Source organism: Epinephelus moara, chromosome 12 (genome assembly GCF_006386435.1).
Source record: "Epinephelus moara isolate mb chromosome 12, YSFRI_EMoa_1.0, whole genome shotgun sequence".
In the NCBI taxonomy this organism is placed as follows: domain Eukaryota; kingdom Metazoa; phylum Chordata; class Actinopteri; order Perciformes; family Serranidae; genus Epinephelus; species Epinephelus moara.
Window position 1 is genome coordinate 5,158,911 of NC_065517.1, and position 4,614 is coordinate 5,163,524.

Consider the following 4,614-nt stretch of genomic DNA (forward strand, 5'->3'; position numbering starts at 1 on the left):
GACCAATTGTTCACATGAGAAGCCTTCCAGCAGCTCCTCTGATGGCTCTTTCAAAAACTCCTCCACACTCGCCATTGCTCAACAGCACTCACTAGTCCGCTGCCTCTTGGCCACTGAAAAAACAAAACAAAACTGCAGCACGCTGNAGCCTTCCAGCAGCTCCTCTGATGGCTCTTTCAAAAACTCCTCCACACTCGCCATTGCTCAACAGCACTCACTCACCAGTCTGCTGCCTCTTGGCCACTGAAAAAAACAAAACAAAACAAAACTGCAGCACGCTGAGCCCCACACAGCCCCCCCATACAGCCGGAGCGTCACCGCAGGACTGTCCCTCTACCTGCCTAACCAGACTAGCTAAAACTCCCCCCCTAGTCTTCAGACGCTAGTTGCGGTGGGTATTTATGCAGTACATACCGCAGACCCGGCGAAGCAACCAGCAATTGGCGACCTCACCTGCAGTCTCGGCCGTGCTCCTGAGCAAACTGCTCCAGCCACTTTCACACCACACTACAACCCCCCACTACGAACACCAAAGGGAGTCCGCACTTCAGCCTAACAGAGACAGAAACAACGGCAACTTACGATGGCTGCGGCTGGCTGCCGGACCCACTGCCACAATGAAAAAAAAAGAAAAACCCGGCCAACAGGCCCACAATTACCTTGGCACACCAAGCAGCGGCTTCAGCAAACGCTCACCCTCGTCGTCCATGCTACTCCCGAGCAATCAGCTGAGTGTTCATTCAATCACCGTAAACGGCAACAGCTGCGTGCTGACGTCACATTACAACCGGCTTCATTCACAAAACCCATGAAACTCTGCCCACAGGCCTCACCTGAGCTCTGGAAAATCAACTGGGTCAACGATCCCGGACGAGCCCCCACTTGTTACAGTCCGGCTCGGGGACTGCAACCAATAACGGGAGGGGAGACGAGGTTCCAATACAAAAGTGACATGTTTATTGAAACATAGTAAAAATAAGGCGAACGATCAGTATCAGTGATCAGTAGTGTAGGCGGGTGTGGATGCATGTGTGTGAGTGTGTGGAACAAAAAGGAAAACCAGAGAGCACAGCCGCGCCGTGGCGTCCCCCTCTGACGTGGATGGAGTGAGACCAGAGTCTCGGCCAGCATGAGGATAAATGCGCTCCACCGGGCCCAGGTGTAGCACATCTCCTGATGACAGTCCCACCTCTGCTGAACCTGGAACATAGAGCAGACCAACCAGCAACCTGCCCACACACACCCCCAACGTAGAGGGCGGGGCCGTCACAATACGAAAGAGGCTAAGATACAAAAAAGAAGAAACAAAAGTAAAACAAAACAAGAAGAGAGAAGAGTCAAAAAGAAAATAAAGAGCAAAAACAAGAAGAAGAGCACAAGAGAGCGAGACAAGAGAGAGAAAACAAGAGAGGAAACAAGAGAGAGAGCGCACCAGAGCGCACATGTTTTTAACCAGCCAAAGGGGTCGGATCTGATAAGGCGGTCTTCTTAGTTGTAAAACAGGCTGATTACTTTATTTCAAAAGAAACTTAATGCTTCTTATTATACCAGATCATATACTTTGATATATACTTTGACATGTTACGCGCGATAGGCACTCTTCTCATTATGGTCAAAATCGGTTCTTCACATCCAATTAAAATGAATACAATTGAAAACAACTTATAGTTGCAACATATAATGAAAAACAAAATGAGGAAGCACATATTCATGCAAACAAGTTGATTAATGAATCCCAATTATATTTCTACAACTCCAAACACATACTATTGATAAAATGTATAATTTCACTTCCAACAGACATTTCAATTTCAAAGAGAGGAAGGGCGTGATTTCCTGGGGTGACAGGAAGGGACAGGATGTGGTGGAAAAAAGAAGCATTGTCTCACGACAACTAGTGGGTCGTTCATCACCGCGTTTTGCCTCAAGGCTGGATACTACTGGATCCCAAGTGACTTTTTACCTCCTTTTGGCCTAAGGATGGCTGAAAGAAGTTTTTGTCCAGTCTGGGGTAATACAGGGGTGAGTCCTCAACAATTGACCCCCGGTGGTCTGGTGGGTCTTGTTCATTTATAATACTGGTTCAAGGGAAGTCCAGAGAGGCTGTTCCTCTACAACAGCATTAACTTCATACGGATGGAAATGGCGAGGAGACTGATGGATGATTCTGGTAAGCTACAATCAATAGTATATCATCCTCGGCAAAACATTTTCATATTCTTAAACCCACTGTGAAATGGGAATATCTTTAAATAGACAACCTCACATAATTGTGCAGAATCTGTGGGGAAGAATCTGTGGAGGCACCTGTAGATCAATTGGCAGGAAGCCTTTCAAGTTGTTTACATGGAGAGCTCACTAAAACAAAAAACAAATATCTTATTTATCTTCTTTCTTTCAGATTAAGTGCACAGTGTGCTCTCTGTGGTTCCACCTGAGGTGTGGTGATCTTGGTGTAGTAGGCTGCAGCATGGGCATAGCTCAATGTTATATGTAACACATAAATTCAAACAGACTAAAAAACATTAAAAATTATATTGCGAAACTTGACTGATGGAAATTCATAGGAAAAGCAACTTGCTTCCCTCCTGTTGTCAACAAATTCCATCACAACTTAAATTTGCCAGGAGTAATAAGTAGTAAAGCAGGTGAGTGAAGACTCCCGTTTGTGTGCTGTAATCTCCACTCTTCCTTTCGACCACAACACATACCACCTCATTTCACACTCCTCACTGAAGTGTACAGCCAGAAGGAACACAACATTTATCTGCTGCACTATATTCTCACATGACTGCTTCTCTGCTTGTATCATGACACTGGGGCCGCATTTCCCTCTTAAAATAGTTTTGCACTCGTCAACTAATTGAGCCAAAAGTTGACATTGCTCCTCTGTCTAGTTAGGTTTTGAGGTTTGTTTGTTTGCTTCCATTGTCATTTGTTCTCTGGTTTATGGTAGGCTAGCAATCACAGATGTTGGTATTGATTGAGTCAGGCATGGTGTGCTGTTGTGTTAAGAAGTAATTATGAAAAGAAACTGGGTGTGAAAGCCCTATGGAGTGAACAACATTCCACCACTGGCCCGAATCAACCACAAAATTCACTATTACTACAATCGCATCCATGGGATTTTTTATCATAAGACATGCAACACAGGGAACACATACTAACTTTACTAAGTGACACAAACAGATTGACAGAGATCTTTCTACATTCATAGTCACAAGCAATCTTCACTGAACAAAAAATTATACTCAACACTTTTGGCTTTGTTGAAGTTACAGATCTAACTTTTTTTTGCACTCAGTAGATATATTTTTCTGAAAATTTGGTGGCAAAATTTGTTTAAACGCAACGTTTAGTGAGCACTTCTCCTTTTCCAAGATGATCCATCCAGACAGGTGTGGCATATCAAGATGTTGATTAAGCAGCATCATTATTCCACTCACATGACATGCAGGACAATTAATGATGGGCAAATGTGTTTGTGTGTGTGTGTGTGTGTGTGTGTGTGTGCGCGTGGTGTTATCACCGACAGTCCGCTGAACAACACAACGGGTTGTGAATGAAATAAACTTAATTACAACATGACAGTCTTGCGTGAAATATCATTAACGTTACTCTTTGTCACGTAGGCATGTGAATTACAGCGTTTCATTGCAAAGAATGCATGTAACGGGTACACTTGCGCTGTTTCTCCACCATCTCGTTCAAATGAGCCAGACGTAGGGGGTGGGTATTTATACGTCAGGGCCTCAACCTGAAAAAGACTTCCTGTTAGGAACCTCTCGTTAGTGTCGCTTTCGTCAACAAAAAGTATGACTAAATATCGTCGTCAACGAACCTTTATCACATGACGAAAACGAGACAAGACGCAATGTAAATGGTGGTCATGTGACAATAACTATAATTAAATATATAATGCAATGTTGTTGACGAATAAAAACGAGACTAAATGTGGTTTACAAAATAAAACCTCTGCTAAAATGTCTCTTCATTTTCATTGACCAAAACGAGACGAGACGAAATAACGTTATAATGTTTAGTCGCGTTATTATTATTATTTTGCAGTATTTCTGTTTCCTAGGCTGTGCGTCGCACTGCGCAGACGGATTTCAGTCGTGACGATATACAGTACAACATCACTCGCTCTCGTGTGATATTGCTTTTATACAACAGTTCAACAACAGCTTAAACAGCAATGCTGAGTAAGGAAATGTTAACAAAAGGTGATGAAATAAATGATTTAAGTATGTTATGTAGCTACGCGAAAAAAAACAGTTCCCCCAGTCTGTTGCCAGGCAACGCGGAACACACCAGAAACTCACAAGCTACTTTGTATTTACATTGATCTGCAACTGTGCAACTTCGTCCAGTTCGGCTGATGAAACGTTGGCAAACCTGGATGTTGGCAATTCAGCTTCCACTCTCCCTCATCCTCATCAGCACCTCATCAGATGATCATTGATAATTCCTGACCGTTATCGCTTAATTTTTGCTCCTCTCAAGTTTGTCGAGCTCGGCTGATGTTACACAAACACACCTGGAGGTCTGCACAGAAGAGTCCTGGCTTTCCTTTTCCTCGTCCTCTCCTGACGACCACTCATAATTCAATTC

The 4,614-nt window shown here is 43.6% G+C and overlaps 1 long non-coding RNA gene across 1 annotated transcript in view; it reads left to right on the top strand.

The window, feature by feature from the left end:
- Positions 1–1,989: 1,989 nt before the first annotated feature.
- The window catches only part of LOC126398893 (uncharacterized), a 6,599-nt gene continuing 3,974 nt past the window's right edge, over positions 1,990–4,614 (top strand). Inside the window, exon 1 of the long non-coding RNA XR_007570829.1 lies at positions 1,990–2,170. This is a non-coding gene — a long non-coding RNA (uncharacterized LOC126398893). The remainder of the gene's footprint in view (positions 2,171–4,614) is intronic.